This window comes from Macrobrachium nipponense, chromosome 37 (genome assembly GCF_015104395.2).
Source record: "Macrobrachium nipponense isolate FS-2020 chromosome 37, ASM1510439v2, whole genome shotgun sequence".
Lineage (NCBI taxonomy): Eukaryota > Metazoa > Arthropoda > Malacostraca > Decapoda > Palaemonidae > Macrobrachium > Macrobrachium nipponense.
Genome location: NC_061097.1, coordinates 14,168,765 through 14,190,407, shown reverse-complemented (window position 1 = coordinate 14,190,407; position 21,643 = coordinate 14,168,765). Strand labels below are relative to the sequence as shown.

At 36.2% G+C, this 21,643-nt stretch overlaps 1 long non-coding RNA gene across 1 annotated transcript; it reads left to right on the top strand.

The window, feature by feature from the left end:
- The first annotated feature begins 10,133 nt into the window (after nt 1-10,133).
- LOC135209036 (uncharacterized) lies at nt 10,134-19,889 on the top strand. Its single transcript, XR_010313282.1, has 3 exons — nt 10,134-10,285; nt 17,827-17,870; nt 19,093-19,889. It is a non-coding gene; the product is annotated as an uncharacterized LOC135209036 (long non-coding RNA).
- The last annotated feature ends 1,754 nt before the right edge of the window (nt 19,890-21,643 follow it).

Genomic DNA, 21,643 nt, shown 5'->3' with positions numbered 1-21,643 from the left:
CGAGGCGACAAAATCTCCAGGATTCTAACTCAAACAAGACGAAGGCTGTCGGTTATTATTTGTACAACTACAGAGATCAGAAATATATATTTTTTTTCATTGAAAGCTGAGCCAATTTTCTTTAAAATAATGATAAATATCATGGGCCTAAATTTTAACAATTCCTTCCGAACAAAAAATCCCGATTCTAATTTTTTTTAGTGCCAAAAATGTCTGATTATCGTTGATCTACAGCGATTCTTTTCTGATGAAAGCCGAGTCACTGTACTCGGTGATGGTCATTGGTAGCTATGGGGTCAACTCTTTACAGTCCTCTCTCGGCAAAAGAAGACAAAAGCCCTCTTTATTTCCGTCACTTTCAAAAATAGAACCTTAAGTAACGTTCACATGTAGACAACAGCCCTCTCATCAAGAGATTACAAGACTTCAGGCAACACGCCATTAACCCCTACCGAGGGAAAACCCCTCTTTTCAAAAAACATGATGCAGAAGTGATAAAGTCCTGTAAATAATCTTCTAACCTAAAGATTTAAACCAAAACAATGAAACGTGAACCTATATCATGCCTCCCACTCACGACTTTCAAGTTTTGTGTTGCAACAAAATCTCTGGTCGAAGTCATGAAAGCAGAAAAAATATTGTAATTACGTCATTCAACAGTAAATAAAAATCGATATAAAGCTACCAGAATAACAGTGCAAGCGAAATACCTTACATCAAGTGCTGCCACTCATGCACAGACTACAATCAACGCTGCCCTTTACCGCATCAGCGCTGCCATAATAAACTCTACCCCTTTCCCGAACAACGGTACCCTTTCCCCTCAACAGAGCTACCCTTTCCCCTCAACATAGCTACCATTTCCCCAAACAACGCTACCATTTCCCCAACAACGCTACCCTTTTCCCCAAAAAACGCTACCCTTTCCCCAAAACAGAGCTACCCTTTCCTCTAAACAGAGCTACCCTTTCCCCCCCTCAAAAGGCTAACCCTTTTCCCCCTCAACAGAGCTACCATTTCCCCCCAACAACGCTAAACCCTTTTTCCCCTAAAAAGAGCTACCCTTTCCCCCTCAAAGGCGCTATTTTCCCTCCAACAGAGCCAAACCCCATTTCCCCCAACAAGCCTAACTTTTCCCCCGAAACCAGGAAAGCTACCCGTTTCCCCCCTAAAACAGCTACCCCCTTTTTCCCCTCAAACCAGTACCCCTTTCTCCAACAGAGCTACCCTTTCCACCCAACTAAGCTGCCACAACCAAAACACGTGGAAAAATCACATGCACTAAAACGCAGGTTCACATCCTCTTTTTCAAATGACAGTCTCGTCTCGGTTACTCGCTTGTTTTTTGTATGACTGTCAAGTTCGCCTTGTTAAAGAGACGCTCTTTATGGCTGTATCTAACAAAGAATAAATTCACTCATGTTAGATTGTTTTGAAAAGTCACAGTCACTAAACAGGAAAGCTTTTTGAACCTTCCTAAAACAATCCTGTAGCAGATTTTCCAAAGGTTGTAAAATATTGCACCTAAAATCTCCAACTGAATTAGACCCATTAATGAGACGACCTCGAACACTGAGGCTCGTAGCGTTTCCCATCCTCGTACGAGCTCGATTTTACCTGCAATCAAATCAGCAATTTTCTCTTCATTGAATTTTATTCTCAAGCGATTGACCTTGCTTAGTCCAGGATAAAAAAAAAGGGGGGGGTGGCGCAGGGGTTAGGAAGGAAGAATTGAAATGGGAGCGATAACTCAGTGGAGTCTGATCAATTTATTAAAGGAGAACAATCTACAGTAACCATGGCGAATTCCAACAATCGTTTGAGGGGAGGAGAAACCCGCCACTAAACGAGGAAATCCCGTAATTGCTGATCTCTGAGCTTTCAGAGGCACACTTCCCCAAATAGCACCTGTTGAAAACGAGCACAACTTCCTTGTAGGCCACTGTGCCTGTGAGGAAGGGATGGCAGCCTCACCTCTTCTACAAGATTTCACAGCTTAATGACGGAAAGTGCGAACAGCATATGTCGGATTTTCTGAAGGGAAAGGACTGATAAGTGAAATGAATTTATTCTTACTATAACTATTGATAATCATATTTCAAGAAATACAGAATGTAAACTGACATTTGCACCTTGCATCAGAACAACAGTACTTTCCTAAATGTATTTTGAAATTAATCCTTATTTCACAAATCAAAAAGTTCATTCTCAGTCACAAATTTGCACCTTTGAACCAAAAGTTTATCATGTCATTATTGATGCTAATTCTTGCGCTTATTCTGTTCCATAATTATGACTGCTTTTTAAATATTATTTCCTTCCTCTTCCAGGGAGGCTTCATCGACAACTTTGTCAACAACTGCCGCAGTGGATACAACTGACCTAATAACTCCCACCACTGATACAAGTACTTCACCTAGCACAACAACTCCCATCACTGATGTAAGTATTTTACTTGTCTGAAAAACTGCCGCCAATGAGGATAGTACTTCACCTGACCAAACAACTAGCGCCACTGATTCGTCAACTGGATAAAGACCACTGCACAAGGATCAACTGATCAATGTAACCCACCAAAAGGATGAAACCCACCTTCACCAAATGCTAATATCGGAAACCTGGCTCATCATCTTCTGCAGGAATTAACTTTTTGAAGTTCTTTTTCCTTCATCAGCATCATCACTAAAACTTATTTGAAATTTAACATTAAATCTGACATTTTTGTTTGATTTTCAGCAATAATCTGAAACTTTATCTTCCAAATGTAGCACTAAATCTGAAATGTTATCTTCCAAAAGCTATGTACCTTTTAATTAATGAAAATTATTTATAAGCATGACTTTGTATCATTTTATCCGAAGTCCATTCCGAATTGTTGGGATGTGTAGCAGAGATCCATTGTCAAAGCAAACTACTGGACCTTCACGTTCCATGCAGTGGCTTCACACCTGATTCTTCATCCGTCTTTTCCATGTAATTATAAATAACCATAGGTAAAACTCTTAGCTTCATCATTCTGAGATGACAACTTTGGATATTTAATCTTATACTCAACATGAACTTCTTATATTACAAAAATGACCACAGGAACTGAAATCAGTAGTCGACACACAAGCCAGAATGATTTCATAATTTCCATCCTTTCGGATGTCCAGGTTTCTCAAGAAAAGCCTTTTAACAATACTAGGAAATCGAGGAGACAAATGATCACTGCCCTTAACAATGCAAAAAATAGAAAAGAAAAAAAAAGACCGTCTCGCACATCTACATAATCATGGTGAGGATGGGTATGTGTCTACACCAGTAACTCAAACCCTCGGTCTTCAAACTAGCCTGGTTTTGAATCTCGTATAGAACGGAGATGTTATTCCTTTATTTCCTTATGGATTTTAAGGCTTTCAGTGGAAAAATATACAAAAACTGACGAATTAATGGGTCACTGTAGACATGACAATTATTATACATTACAGATGCCACATCTTGTGAATGTGACCTTAACAGTCTTTATATTTTGATCCATTGTGCTAGTGTGTTGAGAATGGTTTCATTTTGCCTCTGGGAAATCTTAGCTGATCTGTGATGAGATGGTTACCGTTTCCCCCTATCTTCTAACCAGAATTTCTTCATTGGTTTCCTTTTGGATTTCAAAGCTTCAAGTGAAAAGCACAGCCAAAAACAGCAGGAAATCAAGAAGTCAAGAGCATAATGGTAATTACATCCTCCTTTCTCACCGTAAGGGGGTTAGTGGTGACAGTGCACCTTATGTGGTGGACTGCAAGAATTACTTAAGGGCCTTTGCAGCGGTGACTCATGTGCGCGAACCACGGAACAAAGAATTCAGGGCCTAAAGTGAAGCTCTCTTTACCCACAAGGCTATCATGAAACGTATATATGAATCACGATGATGTGATAAAACTCATAATAGGGCTACATGCAATAAAAACACTACAAAGTTATCAAGATAAAGGTGGGTTGAAGGCGACTCTAAAACAAAGAATATACAATTAAGGCCAAAGGCCAAGCACTGCGACCTATGAAGTCATTCAGTGCTGAAATGGAAATTGACAGTGAAAGGTTTGAAAGGTGAAACAGGAGGAAAACCTCGCAGTTGCACTCTGAATCAAATGTTAGGAAAGGGTGGAAAGTAAGATGAAGAAAGAGAATATGAAAGGAGGTATTGTAAAAGGAACGAAATTGGTTGCAGCTAAGAGCCAAAGAGTAATGCCTAGAGTGCACCACATGAGGTCCACTTACGGGGAACAAGGATTTGTAGGTGAGAAGTGGCGTTAACTTATACCTCTCGTGATAGCCTTGTGAGTAAATGACCTTCACTGTACCTCCTGAAATCTTGGTTCAGGGTTCGCACCCATGAGCCGACGAATTTCTTATCAACTTAAAAATTCCCCCTCGGGTAACATATACGAAAAAATATGTTATTCAGAGGTAGAACGCATTAGCTATTAAAGAACATTTGTAGCTTAGTGCGTATATATGAGTTACGGTGGTGTGATATGACATATATACATATACACATACATACATACATACATATCATATATTATATATATATATATATATATATATATATATATATATATATATATATATGAATATATATACATACATATATATTTATAGATATACATTATAATATTATAATAATATATAAGATATATATATATATATATATATATAATATATTATTATACCAAATACATATATATAACCTATATATTACTATATTATATATATATATATTGTAATTCCAAAATTAGCCCGTGGAGAGAGCATAACTAGACAGGTTTCATAAACAATCTTTCTCCCTCTCCCTCTCTCGCACCCACATACCAACACCAATTCCTTGTTAATTATTTTACTCAAACTCCTCGACTCCAACTCTACAAAATTGTTTCATGAATATTAATTTAATAATCACTGGTTTTACAAAAAATTTTTTTGCTCTGAGGCAAGGATGTGAATAGGTGTTTTTCACTAATTTTGATGTGGTGAATTCAGATTTCTGTACCGTTTTGCTCTTATCACCTCTAGTTTTTTTGCTTTCACCTATCCCTTTTTAATTATACTGAATTTAAATTCAAAATATAATTTTTTTTTCTTCTGAGTCAAGGATGTGAATAAGTGTTTATTCACTTCACATTTCTGAACATCTTTGCTCTATCACCTCTAGTTTTTTTTTTTTCACATATCTCCTTTTAATTCTACGGCATACAAATTCAAAATATAAAGTGTTTATTACATCTGTTTCAAAGGCATATTACAGAAAAACACAACGTAGATACAGAACATTGATGGAACTAAATTTATTTGGATAATACAATACACACACAAATCATAGTACAGCAGACAGTTAGAAGTTACTTTTTTTGGATGATCTTGTGTACTTTGCGTTCAGGTTGTCAAGCAAGAGCTTCCAGCAAAAGTCCCCCGTCATGCTGGCTTTTGAAATACTTGCCTTAGTAGTTAGTTGCTCTTCATCTTAGTATTATCTTGGTGGAACCTTTCTCCATGCCCATCACTCACTGCCCAGAGGTTCAGAGGGAAGAAGTTGAGGTGGGAGTGGAGAAAGTGAATTTTGAGTGACATTCGTTATCCCATATCCTCATAAGACTGCAACAACTTCTCGCTACACTCTTGGTAATCTGGCACCAGTGTGTTACCAAGAAAGCCATTGCAGACTGACTTAAATGCTTCCCATGCTCTCAGTTCCTTTAAGGTAAGAAGCTCCTCAAAGTCCATATCTTTCAGCACCTCCCGGATCTGAGGTCTGACGAAGATGCCCTCCTTGAGTTTAGCAGAACTCAGAGCTGGGAACAAGTGTTGGAAGGCAGCGCCATTTCTCTCCAAGGCCTTCACGAAATTCTTCATTAAACCAAGCTTGATATGAAGAGGAAGAAGAAGCACCTTGTTCATGTCCACCAGAGGATTTTCTTGGACACTGTGTTCACCAGGCACGATACGAACCGTCTGCTCTCACCGCCAGTAGGCTACTGTCACCAGCCGCATTGCATGTTAGGCCAGTCAGGGTTGCCAGATGCTTTTAGTAAAAATAAGGCATGTCAATTTTCTAAAAAGACCACAATTCCTAAAATTTCTAATTAGAAAAGCACACAATGTCCTATATAGGACTCATCTGGTAGCAATGAATACATGTACATATTTATGTGCATATATACATGTATATCTCAAAGTCTAGAGTTGATGACTGAAAACTGATTCCGAATCTGACATCAGCACCCCAAAATTAGGCTAAGACTAAAGCTATTTTTATGCTTGCCTCAATTTCTCTGTAAACCAGTGAAACTGAGGCTCTAGCATGTTTAATAGGCCTATAGTTTATCTTTTTACTGGCCTATTTTTAAGGAACATTCTCGGGATTCCTACATAAAGCACAAATTGTTCATGGGAACAAGTGTAAGAAACATGTAAGGAACACACTGAGAGTGACAAAGAATAAGTTTAATGAAGACTTTGGATGGCTCATATTTCTAGACCTATTCATGAAAGTAGTCATCATCATAGCAATCTGGTTAGACTATTTATTATGTATTTCTAATGATAGGGCAAGCATAAAACAGGTCCACTGAGAGAGAGAGAGAGAGAGAGAGAGAGAGAGAGAGAGAGAGAGAGAGAGAGAGAGAGAACGAGGCAACTCGAACGAAATCATAAGAAACCCGTTTACATCAAATTACCTAAAAGTTGTTTCGTCTTTGGTGAGCATTACAATTCAGTGGTTCCCAAACAGGGGTACGAAGAACCATGGGGGTCCGCGACACAATGATTCGATTGCATTGGATTATAAAATTCAGGCCAAAGGCCAAGCGCTGGGACCTGCGAGGTCATTCAGCTCTGAAAAGGAAATGGAGAGTAAGAAGGTCTGAAGGGCGTAACAGGAGGAAAACCTCATAGTTGCACTGTGAAACAATTGTTAGAGAGGGTGGAAAGTCAATGGAAGGAAGAGAATATGAACGGAGGTTCAGAAAAAGGAATGAAAGAGTCTGCAGCTAAAGGGGCCCAAGAGACGCTACAAAGAACCTTAGGCAATGCCTACAGTGCACCGTTTGAGTTGCACTGACACCACTAACCCCCCTACCGAGGCGACACAATAAAAAATTTAATATTTTTTCAACTCCTGTAAAAAATAGTGGTTGTTTTCACCAATTTGACCTTCTATTGAATTTAAAGCAATAAAAAAATATTGGAAATATTTTATATATTTACTTATACTTAGTTTGTGCAGGAATATACAAATATTAAATGTACTATGTCGTATCTGAGTATCCCGGTATGGTAATGAAAAGGAAGTAGGCCTATGTGACTATAGAAAGTTTTTTTTTTTTTTTTTTTTTTTTTTTTTTGCTAGAAGGAGTGGTGAATTTATATAATGAACTCAAGGACGATGGAGAACGATAGAAATATAGATCTTTCTTGTGATAGCCTTTACACGTGACATATCCATAATTATCAAATTCACACAAAAAATAAATCCTATATGCATATAACCTTATATATTTGAGTCTCGTCACTTCCGGATGCGCTGTGTATGAGGAAGTTCTACCAGTTGAAGGGCTATGGGTCCCATCCGACCTCCACAACCCCAACCCCCGATTTCAGGAAATCATATACACATTATGTTTACATATTCTAACTGAAGAAATGCCCTTGAAACCGACATTATCGAGAAAGAATTATTGTAATTGCTGCTTTTTATTACACTCACACACACACACACACACACACACACACACACACACACACCACAGAGAGAGAACAGAGAGAGATGACGACATTCGTGTAATATCATATCATTATTCTTATTTTGGAAAATTAGCTATTGACAAGAAAAAAAAATTTTGTCCCCTAGAAACTCACTGGAAGATAAAAATTATTAAATCTTTTACCGTTCTTTACCGCAAACCTCTGTTCATTCAATTTAAACTGTGTTGCTGTGAAACTAGAGATGCTTTACTAAGTGAAGATATATTTAAGTTGATTTTGAAAATAAATCAGTACACTCGTGGTCAAAAGTATCATTCATGACCAGTGGCGTTCGAATTTGTGAATTAGTCATAATGAGCTTAGTCTTCATGAGGTGAATAATTTTAACTAATTTATAGGCTGCAGTACTTTCGATGTAAAGATTTTAAAGACAAAAGTAGTGTGTCTCTAAATAATGAAGATGGAGTGGGTGCATCATTAAAATTTATAAGCTGGAGATAATGCCCTGTCAAAATTTACAAGCCTCAGTGGCTATGTAATCAAACTTCATTAGTTGGACTGATTATATTATCGAAATTTATAAGCGACAGTGACTGAGCCAATGAAAGTTACAAGGTAAGCTATCGTGTCATCAAAATATATAAGCCGACATAAAAAAAAATTAAGAAAATCGTAACCTGCAATGATTGTGACATCGATATTAAGAAAATGATAAACTGAAATTATTGTGACAATGAAATTAACAAAAAAAAAAATAACCTGGAATGATTATAACATCAAAACTGAGAAAAAGATAACCTAGAGTGATTGTGGCATTGCAATTAAGAAAATGATAACTTGGAGTAGGCTAAGTGTGACATCGTAATTAAGAAAATAACATAAAATTATTGAGAAAAACCTGGAATGATTGTAACATCGCTATTGGGAAAATGATAACCAGGAGTAATTGTGACACCAAAATTAACCAAATGATAACCAGGATTGATTGTAACATAGAAACTGAGAAAATGATGCCGTGAAATGATTGTGACATCAAAGTTTTAAAGAATTATAACCTTGAATGAATGTGACATAGAGATTAAGAAAATGATATCTTGGAATAATTGTGATATCAAAATTAAGAATACTATAACCTACAATGATTGTGAAATCGAAAAAAAAAAAATGGTAACCTAGAACGATTGTGACATCGAAAATAACTAAATTATAGCCTGGAATGATTTTACCATCAAAATTCAGAAAATGATAACCTAGAAATATCGTGACATCGAAATTAAGAAAATGGTAACCTAGAACGATTGTGACATCGATATTAACAAAATGATAACCTGGAATGATTGTGACATCAACATTTAAATTTTTTTAACTTGGAATAATTGAGACATAGAAATTAAGAAAATGATAACCTGTTATGATTGTGACATCAAAAATAGGAACATGATACCCTGGAGTGATTGTGACGTCGAAATTAAGTAAATGATTACCTGGAATGAATGTAACATCGGTATATGGAAAATTATAACCTGTTCTGATCGTGACATCGAAATTAACAAAATTGATAACCCGGAATTATTGCAACATTTAAATTGAGAAAATGCTAACTTGGAATGATTGTGACATCGAAATTAAGAAAATAATAACCTCTCGTGATTTTGACATTGAAGCTAAAAAAAAGGAAAAACTGGAATGATTGTGACATCGAAATTAACAAAATGATAACCTGGATTGATTGTGACATCGAAATTGAAAAAATGTTTTTCTGGAATGACTGTGACGTCGAAATTATGCAAATAACAGTGACTACAATATTGAAAGAGTTATTGTAACGTCGAATTTCCTAGACTCAGTGATTGTGACTTCCATAATTATTATAATGTGAGAACTGATGGTAAACTATTGAATTTTTTTATTTATACTGACTTATTTCAATTGACAACTTAGAACCAGATTATATTTGGTAGGGATCCCTATAAATCGTCCCTTTTTTGGGGGGAAGGGGTTAGGGCGCCAAACGTCAAATGTGCTTTTTTAAAACTTCATAGTTATCTGCATCAACGTCTCTACTGAAAAATAAGTTTGGGCCTAAATTTTGAATACCGAATTGCCTCGTTGTTTTCTCTTATCTATCTGGTTCAAGGTTATGTCAAGCAAAATCTATATCCGGGAAGTTAAATAAATTACAATGTTCATTGTGTGGCCCGTACCAAGGCCAACCATTTATCATAACAGACCATTTCCTCATTACATAAAAATCATCCGGCTTTTTTGCATGTAACCAGCCAAGTCACGTTGTTCGATCACGTGCGCATTAAACACCATGAGCCAACAAGTGTTTTCCTGACGATCGTCAATGAATTAGGAACGAGGGCAAACACGAGCGAATCTCGCTATATATACGGGAGCTGGTCCCAAGCTCAGCGTCTCATTTCTTCGGTGGTTCCTGAATCGAGCACCAAAGCTTAGTCGCTCTAGAAGCCCAGCTGAAGATCGTCCCAGTGCAGAAGCCAAGATGAAGCCTGTCAACTCTGCTTTGTTTCTGCTGTGCCTGGTATGAGACTACTTCTGCCGATAGGCGTCCTGTTCTTAGTTCAGACTTATACCTCTCAATGTGACCCCTTTCTGCTTGTCCGTGTCTTTTTTCGTATTTTATTCTTATCGCCATTCTTACTTTCGTAATGATGGCTTTTTAGGGAAAGCGTTCGTGGCAATATTTACATTCTTTTCACTAGTAAGGCGAATAATAGCCATTTTACGGCTTTACTAGGCAATATTTTTATTGTAACAATTTCAATCTCTCTCTCTCTCTCTCTCTCTCTCTCTCTCTCTCTCTCTCTCTCTCTCTCTCTCTCTCTCTCTCTCGTAGTAGCCATCTTGCTTGGTGAGACGTACCCGCGTGAAGTCACAATAATCAACAGATATCACAAGTTTAACATACGACTAGAATTTGAGAAATATCTAGAAGTGTTCGTGAACTATCGGTGATAAGATTAGTGTGAAAATAGTAGGATAAGCGTCTTCTAAGTTAGTTTATCAGTGTAATACTATAAATCAGAACAAGATGGCAGTAAGTTCCAACTGCGGGAAAAGGTGGCGTAATTTAGCGTGTTTAGCAGATTCGCAATACGATGAGGTAGCAGGAAGGGAACTGGCATTTCTCATCTATGAAATCAGCAACAGTCCTAACCAAAAAGATACAAAAGCATTCATAGATATATTAGAAGGATATAATCCTTCAAAACTGGAACAAATCTAATGAAACATCTTGAAAATAATTGAAGAAGTTCCAAATAAACAAAAATCCAAGTGGTCAAGAGACTCATAAAGAAAAATATACATAAACCAACATATTTCCGACAAAGAAAATGAATAAGGTGAATCTTGTGAATATACTAATTGATGCATTAGGAAAAGAATGCCAAAAGCATGCAAACTGTGTAAGGTTTGGTATAGCATAGTCAATCCACAAAACCTAATCAGAAAATGTGCTGCATGCAAACATTCCGACCCATACCAGTGTGCTGAGGTAATACAAGATTTGAGAAAAGATACAAGAATTTTTTGTTCAACATGTCTATCATGGATAGACAATGTTATTAAATCAAGATTGATGTACAAATATTGAGGATGAAGAAGAAGAGGAAGAGGAAGAAGAAGAAGAAAAAGAAGAAGAGGAAAACGGAAGAGAAGTAAACAAAAATGAAATGACAGAAAAAATAAGGAAAACAAAGAACAAGATAAAAGTATGATGCAGAGATACTCATTGATACTACTATGAGGCAATAAAGCAGCATACCTACGAAGAAATAAATTACGATATGACAACAGAAAAGCAAATCCCGAAGAGGCTCTACCCAGATCTATACAATGACGGGAAAGAGGAAAAATAGACAAGAAGACAAAATCTGCAAACCTTTTGAAAAGAGGAATTGCAGATTTGGAGAAAGATGTTACTACAAACATCCTAAGATATGTCAAAACTATGAAATATGGTAAATGTGCATACTTAGATGGATATGGGGATGATTGCAGAGATCTGCATCCAAAAATATGTAAAAAACCTAAAAGAAGGAAAAGGATGTAAGTTCGACAAAAAATGCAAATATATGCACCCTGTAGCCATGAATCATAATCAAATAAATAACCAACCAAGTAATAAAATCCAAAATAAGAAAGAAACAAATAAAGAGAGAAATCAAGAATATCAGGTAAAAGAGAAAAGCAAACCACCAATGAGATATGCAGAGGTGTCAGCAAAGAATTTCAAAGCATCAGCTCCGAAATTCTACTCAAGAGATAATAACTGTATTTTATTATGCAAGAGGATATTGCAGAAACGGAGAAAATTGCAGATTCAGACACAAAATGAATAATTATGATGAAGGAAAGATCAAATATTATGGAAAAGTTGGATTTTTTAATGTCAGAATTTCTGGAAATGAAAAAAAGAACAACATACCAGAACAGAAAGAGACATGGGAAAATCCTTATTACTATCAGTATTAAATGAAGGAGAAAACACGCAAACCATCATAGTGTGAATGCGCAGGTTTAGTTACGAGTAACTCAAAAAGAAAAATAGAGTACTTAGAAGAACTAACCAAAATGAAAAGAAAATAGATATAATGAATATAAGTGCCCAAAACCTGGTATTCCCAAAGAGACTGGGAATGAATGATACAATCAAGGGGGGGGAAAACGGGTTCCAAAACTTATAGATCAAGATAGAAAAAAATAGTTTTGAATCAATTGGGGGAACCGCAATATATAGGGGAGACACACAATGGAAAAATATATGAGAAATATAGTAACTCAGAATGTGAACTAATAGCGGTAGAATTTGAATCTGAAAAATTGATGAACATAGTAATATATAGACCTCCTAATACTAAAGAGATTTGACTTAATAATTTTTGAAAAATTGGATGATATATGTAGAAATCACAAGGACTGGACTATTCTCCTATCTGGTGACTCAACTTTCCTTTCGTTAGAATGGAAGAACGATAGGAGATTGTGGTTGTACTTATACATATAAAAAAGAGAGTAATAGTAGTGCAGAAGATAAGAGGCAATTTTGAAAAGCTATTAGATATGCTACTAGAATACAACATTCAACAAATAAATCACCTGCCAACAAGAAAGGAAAGGAAAATACTTTAGACCTAGTATTTGTGAACGAGATGAATTATGTTAAAGAAATAATAGTTTATAATGCGAGTATTTCAGACCATAATGTCATAGAATTAACAGTTCATTCCAAAGCAAGTGAAAATAGAGATAAGCAAGAAATGAAAAAGTGGGAAGGATATGGAAAAAATACAACTTCTACAGTAAAAATATAAAATGGTCAGAAATTAATGAAGAATTAAACAAAGATTGGGATAACATTTTCGTAAGTGATGACATAAGGGTAAATACGGAGATATTATATAAAATATTGGAGATAATAGTGGAAAAATATATACCGAAGAAGAAAAGTAAACATCATTCATGCATACAAGAGACAGAAGAATCTTGTTCCAGAAAATCAGAAAGTGGAAAAAAGGTCTTGCAAAAGAAAAAAAATGCATGGAAGTTATAGAACTAAAAAGTAAGATAGAAAATGCAGAAAAAAAGATTATACAATCAAAAGAAAATGAAAAACGGGACTTGGAAGAAGAAAAAACCCTATTAAATATCAAGCAAAAACCCCAAACTATATACTCATATGCGAAGAAGATGAATAAAAAGAAGAATAGAAATAGGCCCTCTGAGAATTGAAGGGAGATTAACGAATGAAAAAAAGGAAATTTGCAAACATACTGGCAGAACGATATAAGAGAGAATTCACCCCTAGAATAGATAATGTAAGATAATGATATAGAAGTAAGGGATGAAAATAGTGAATATTTAGCTGACATAGATATTAATGAAGCTGATATTGTGCAGGCTATTAATGAAATTAAAAATGGAGCTGCTGCAGGGCCTGATGGAATTCCTGCTATTTTGTTAAAGAAAGTAGTTCATTCTATCGCAAAGCCACTTGCAATATTATTAAGACAAAGTGTAGATACAGGCAAGATATATGATGAGCACAAATTAGCGTATTACCCTACTTTCAAAAGTGGATCAAGACTAGAGGCAAGTAATTATAGGCCTGTGAGTCTAACATCACATATAATGAAAGTGTATGAAAGGGTAATGAAGAAAAATATTATGTTAAACATTTAATAAAAAATAATTTGTTTAATAAAGGACAACATGGTTTCGTACCCGGAAAAAGTACACAAACCCAACTGTTAGTCCACCGTGAAACATATTCAAAAATATGAAAAGCGGAAATGAAACAGATGTGGTTTATTTAGACTTTGCAAAAAAAAAAGCTTTTGATAAAGTAGACCTAATATATTAGCGAAGAAAATTAGAAAACACAATATCGTGGATAAAGTAGGAAGATGGTTAAAAGAATTTTTACACAACAGAAAACAGATAGTTATTGCAAACGACGAGAAATCGGATGAAGCCAAGGTAATATCGGTGTGCCGCAAGGTACGGTGTTAGTGCAATACTGTTTGTTAATATGATTGAAGACATAGACAATAATGTTAAGGATTCGGTAGTGAGTAGTTTCGCAGATGACACAAGAATAAGTAGAGAAATTACTTGTGATGAAGATAGGAACGCTTCTACAAAGAGACCTTAACAAAGTATATGATTGGGCAGAGGTAAATAGGATGGTATTTAACTCTGATAAATTTGAATCAATAAATTATGGAGGACAGAGAAAGAAAGCTATATGCATATAAGGGACCTAATAATGAGACCATCACAAATAAGGAAGCAGTTAAAGACCTTGGTGTGATGATGAATAGGAACATGTTATGCAATGATCAAATAGCAACTCTGTTGGCAAAATGTAAAGCAAAAATGGGAATGTTGTTACGGCACTTCAAAAACAAGAAAAGCTGAACACATGATTATGCTTTATAAAACATATGTTCGTATAGTCCACTTGAATATTGCAATATGATATGGTACCCACACTATCAAAAGGATATTGCACAAATAGAGAGTGTACAAAGGTCCTTTACAGCTAGAATAGAAGAAGTTAAGGACCTAGACTACTGGGAAAGGACTACAATTCTTAAAATTATATAGTCTGGAAAGGAGAAGAGAAACGCTACATGATAATTCAGGCATGGAAACAGATAGAAGGAATAGCAGAAAATATCATGGAACTAAAAATATCAGAAAGAGCAAGCAGAGGTAGATTAATAGTGCCCAAAAATATACCAGGAAAAATAAGGAAAGCACACAGGACATTAATCCACTACGCACCAGCATCGATAATGCAGCGTCTATTCAATGCGTGGCCAGCTCATCTGAGGAATATATCAGGAGTGAGCGTAGATGTGTTTAAGAATAAGCTCGACAAATATCTAAACTGCATCCCAGACCATCCAAGATTGGGAAGATGCAAAATATACCGGAAGATGTACTAGCAACTCTCTGGTAGACATTAGAGGTGCCTCACACTGAGGGACCTGGGGTGGGGCAACCCGAACAAGATGTAAGGTCTGTAAGGTAAGGTCTCTCTCTCTCTATATATATATATATATATATATATATATATATATATATATATATATATATATATATATATATATATATATATATATATATATATAGAAATTGACAGCCATGTCTTATAAGATATATTTTTTGCTAAATATAATAGTGGCCAATATATATTCAGAAGAAAAATGTGGATGATTTTCTTGAAAAAATAAGGTCTGTTTAGCCGTAAAAGAACAATTATTGAAATAAATATTGTGTGTGTGTGTGATTATAGATTCAGTTGCCGTAGTACCTGACATTACGATGAAAGGAAATCAAAGAAAATGGAATTTATCCCTAGATTTCTACACCTTTCCCAGCAGTTCTGTTAGAGCAGCTGAAATACCGAAAACTCTCATGAAATTTAAAATTATTATTCCATTTCAAAAATACGTTGGCTACTCCCGAAACTCTTTACAGAAGTAAAGAGCGAGTTGTAAAGAGCAAATTAGGTAAAGAAAAAGTCTCTTATTCAAAAATGTGAGTGTAAAGTTCACAGGTTTTTATAACCATACAAAGAAACATCGGATCGAGCGTCTTTAGATTAAATGTATCCTCAAAGTTTTTCGACATAAAAGTTTTTATGAACGATATTTCCTCTATGAATCAATTGCTATACTTCAATATTTCTCTTGTGTATTTTCAATGACACTGCATTTGGGTTAAGATTTTTTTTTTTTTTTTTTTTTTTTTTTTTTGCAATTATATCTCATGAAACTTTCCCTCGGCAAAATCTACATTAAAAAGACTTTGTGTCGCTTCGGACATGAATTTCCCTCACCCTCATGAGATTCAGTCAGTAATATCTTCCTAGTACCAGATATTTTAAAAATTTCCAATCTTCGTTATATGCTGTGTTCCATACAAGATGCCTAGTATCACCGTAGAGTTACAGATTATCAGAATCAGAGCACAGAGACAAAACGTGGTTAAATGGTTCGTAAATTTAAGGGAGATCAAATTAATTTTAAACAGGTGGATTTCATCAAACTTATTTATTATATGATCAAAACTCGGAGTCTTGAAATTGTGTACTGAATAGGCAAAACAGTGTTTTGTTTGGGTACACACATATTAGGAAGTTTTTATCAAATGATGCATCACAAAGTTATTTGTTGTCAATAAAGTAGAAATAGACACAGTTGAGAGAATGAGCCGTCTAGAATAGATTGACGCTAATTCCCATCCACTTGCATATGAAAATACACACTTGCAACCGTTGATTACCTCATTGATTTCCATTGACAAAGCGTCAGTGTGACCACCAAGAAAGAAGAGTCAGGGACTATTTCAATGAATACAGAAACTGAAAATGGTGACTAAAAGAGGAATGACAGCAGTGAAGTAACATTACGAATGCATGAAAAAAGGATTTACGAATGGAAATTATCGTCTCTTCTTGGATCTGAGTTTTGTACTAACACAATTTGTGAGTTACAAAAATCGTTGACTGGATAAAACGACAGCTCAGCTGTTCCACTTCGAACTACAAGTACAAGAAACATCACGTGAGGAAAGAGATGCGCTAAGTCTAGGGTTTTCTTGGCTCAAAACATATATAGGTGAAACTAGACTCAATTTAAAGCATGTTTCCCTGTAAATCCCCAAATGAAGGAAAACAGATATAACACTGTGTTGGCAAATGGGTCTGCTCCATGCTATTGCTATCAGATTATAATTTTATTCATAAGATCATCCCAGTTTGAACCCACCGGCACTCGCCTCTCAATATCAGTCATCATTCAAAATCCTTTTCCTTTCCACAATTGTTTCCGAGTCCTGACTAGAGGATGATGATGTTTTCTTGATTGTCTGGTTGATACTTTTACGATTTACGGTATATGACTTTTGGGAAATATGAACAAACCTTCCACCCTTTCTGCTATCTTGTGTTACTAACATTCCACCTCTATTGGCAAATTCTGTGTTGATTTAATTGTCTATATATATATATATATATATATATATATATATATATATATATATATATATATATATATATATATATATATATATATATAATAGTGATGAATAATTATCACATCAACGTGATTCATATAAATCATTCGAGACACAAATGTCCTTTAATATCTAATTCGCTCCATCTCGGAATTGATATATTTTCATATATGTACCGAAGGGGAATTTTTTAGTTGATAATAATTTCGTCCCCTCATGGGATCGAACCACCATCCTGCGGACAGGTACGAAATCAGGACCGACAGTGCCATACCGATTCGGTATGGCACTGTCGGTCCTGATTTCGGGCCTGTCCGCAGGACGGTGGATCGATCCCATGAGGGGACGAAATTATTATCAACTAAAAAATTCCCCTTTGGTACATATATGAAAATATATCAATTCCGAGATGGAGCGAATTAGATATTAAAGGACATTTGTAGCTCGAATGATATATAGTGATAAATAATGTGATAAATAGTTATATACTGAAAGCTTTTTCTCTTCTCACGGCAGTTTCTCTTTCTTTTATAGAGCCTGTGGGGTAGCAGTGAAACATCAGGAATGACCATCCCTTGGTAAGATTTTCTTTTATGTAAAAAGTATTATCACCAGCTAAGAATCAATTATTTCTGAAGTTCTCTGCTAGCCTTTTATTATAATATAATATATGCTCAGATACCTCTGTCTTTTGTTTTTCTACACTCGCATTGTTGATGTCAATAAATTAAAACCCACATCTTATTTGGTACAGGCTGCATTTTTTAACTCAGCCGACTAAATTCACCGAGTCTAGTGCAGCTGTCGACACTATTACCGGAGTACTACCAAAATGTACCTTTGCGGAACCTCCGATTTTTCCAGGATTTTCCGTGAAAAGTCGTCTTTCAGTCCTCTAAAGAATAGTTTTCCTCCCTTCCTATGTGAAGGTGTCTAGTTGATCTCTAGTTGATCTCTTGTTTGATAACTAAATGTCAATATTTCTGCAATATTGTTACACAAAAATCTAAAACAAATCAGGTTTAAACATAATCACAAAGACAGCATCGGTATGTATTCACTTACGCGTCACCTCCGAGGCGCTAGTATTAAACATGGCGGAAGCTCCCTGGGATGGAGTCCAGGGTAAAAAATAGGGGGGTGGCGGAGGGGGTTGGTGGCGCAGGCGTTAGGAAGGAAGAATTGAAATGGGAGCGAGTGTCTCAGGGAAGTCTGATCAATTTCTAAAAGGAGAACTAGATACAGTAACTATGGAACACACAAGCTGGACATGAATTCCAAGAATCGTTTGAGGGGAGGAGAAAGCCGCCACTAAACGAGGAAATCCCGCAATTGCTGATCTCTGAGCTTTCAGAGGCACACTTCCCCAAATAGCATCTGTTGGAAACGAGCGCAACTTCCTTGTGGGACAATGTGCCAGTGATTGAAGCCTAGCAGCCTCACCCCTTGTACAAGACTTCACGGCTTAATAACGGAAAGTGCGAACAGCTTAGGTCGAATTTTCTGAAGGGGAAGGACTAATAAGTGAGATTAATTCATTCTTACTATTTGTATTAATAATCATATTTTAAGAAATACAGAGTGTAAACTGACATTTGCACCTTGCAACAGGACAAGAGTATTTTCGTCAATGGATTTTGAAATAATCCTTATTTCACCAAACAAAAAGTTTATTCTAAGTCAAAAATTTGCATCTTTGAACCAAAAGTTTATCATGTCATTATCGATGCCAATTCTTGCACTTTTTCTGTTCCATGATTATGACTCCTATTTACAATATTATTTCCTTCTTCCATCCAGGGAGGTTTCAACGACAACTTGGTCAACAACTGCCGCCACTGAAGATAGTACTTTACTTGGCCTGACAACTAATGCCGCTGATGATAGTACTTTACTTGGCCTGACAACTAATGTCACTGATGATAGTACTTTACTTGGCCTGACAACTAATGCCGCAGATGATAGTACTTTACTTGTCCTGACAACTAATGTCACTGATGATAGTACTTTACTTGTCCTGACAACTAATGTCACTGATGATAGTACTTTACTTGGTCTGACAACTAATGCCGCTGATGATAGTACTTTACTTGTAATGACAACTAATGCCGCTGATGATAGTACTTTACTTGTCCTGACAACTAATGTCACTGATGATAGTACTTTACTTGGCCTTGATAACTAATGCCACTGATGATAGCACTTTACTTCCCCTGACAACTAATGCCACTGATGATAGTTTCTTTACTTGGCCTAACAACTGTCGCCACTGATTCGTCGACTGGATAAAGACCACCACACAAGGATCCACTGATCAATGTAGCCCACCTACAGGATGAAGCCCAACTTCACCAAATGGTAATATCGGCAACCTGGCTCACCATCTTCTTCAGGAATACATTTTTCGAAGCTCTTTTTCCTTCATCAGCATCAGCACTATAACTTACTTGAAATTTAGCATTAAATCTGACATTTTGTTTGATTTTCAACACTAAATCTGAAATTTTATCTTCCAAATTTAGCACTAAATCTGAAATGTTTTCTTCCAAGAGTAATGTACCTACCTTTTGATTAAATAAAATTATTTGCAATCTTGACGGTTTGTATCATTTTACTCGAATTCCATTCCGAAGTGTTGGGAAGTATTGCAGAGATCCGTTGTCAAAGCAACTATGAATATGGGATTTCAGACTCAACATAAACTTCTTCTATTACAAAAATGACCACAGTAACTAAAATCAGTAGTCGACACACACGGCCAATGATTTCTTCATTTACATCCTTTTGGATGTCCAGGTTTCCAGAGAAAAGCCTTTTAAGAATACTAGGAAATTGAGATGATTGATCATTGCCTTAATAATGAAAAAAAAAACCGTCTCTCACATTCAATCATGGTGAGGATGGGTATGTGTCTACACCAGTAACTCAATCCCTCCGTCTTCAAACTAGCCTGGTTTTGAATCTCATATAGAACGGAGAGTTATTCCTTTATTTCCTTATGGATTTAAGGCTTTCAGTGGAAAAATATACAAAAAATGTCGAGAGACTGAAAAATTAATGGGTCACTCTGGACATGACCATTATTATAAATCACAGATGCCATAATGATTTCTTAACCTCCTCATCTTGTCAATATGACCCTAAGTCTCTATATTATGGCCCATGATGTCAGTATCAAGAAAAAATTTTATTTTGCCTCTGGGAAATCTTACCTCATCTGCTGTGCGATGGTTAGTGTTTACCTCCATCTTCTAACCAGACTGGATTCAACTCCTTCCTAGCAAGCAGAATTTCTTCATTGGTTTCCTTTTGCATTTCAAAGCTTCAAGTGCAAAGCACAGCCAAAAACAAGTGGGAAATCAAGAAGTCAAGAGCATAATGGTAATTACAATCTCCTTTCTCATCGTACAGAGGTAGTGCCGACAGTGCACCTCATGCGGTGGACTGCAAGTATTACCTAAGGATCTTTGCAACGTCCCTTCGGCCCGTAGCTGCAACCTCTTTCATTCCCATTGCTATATCTCCATTCATATTCTTTCTTCCATCTTACTTCCACTCTCTCCTATCAACTATTTCATAGGGCAACCGCGAGGTTTTCTCCTATTACACCTTTCGAACCTCTTAATCAATACTCCTTTCAGTGCGGAATGACCTCATGGGTCCCAGTGCTTGGCTTTTGGCCTAAATTCTATATTCCATTCCACAACTTCCTTTCTGACCAATTTTACAAGTGAATGACACACCAGCCCTTCCCAAGTTGCTAGTTTTCTCACTTGGGGTATTTTCCTTTACTTGGTTAAAAAGCTCCTGTTCAGATAGTTGCTTCAGTTACATTGCCCAACATTTCTTATCTTCTATATTTCACCCCTTCTCAGCCACCCATTCCTCTGGGGCTGAACTTGGACTTAAAGGGCATCGGGAGTATGACAATTTATCTCAGCGACCTAAAACCTATGGATTAAACATTAATATCTATCATTCTCACTTGTTTTTACATGTCACACGCTCCCACCCACACCCCCTATGGTGCCAGTGATGTCTTACCCCCACGGGATTTTTTCCAGATAAGAAGTCAGATGTATACCGAAATGAGGTATGATAATCCCGTAGAGTCTATTTAGTTACTACATCTTGTAAGTGCAGAACCAGCCTCATTTCAGGGAGGCCCTTCCCACCCCTACCGACCTCCCCCCACCTTTTGGTGACCTTTGGTGCGAGTGATGTCTTACCCCCATAGTATTCTTTTTGAGATAGTTAGTCATATATATACCAAGTTTGGTTGAAATTGCTCTATGCATTTTAGATTTATGCTGAAACAATATACATACATACACGCACATACATCCATTTA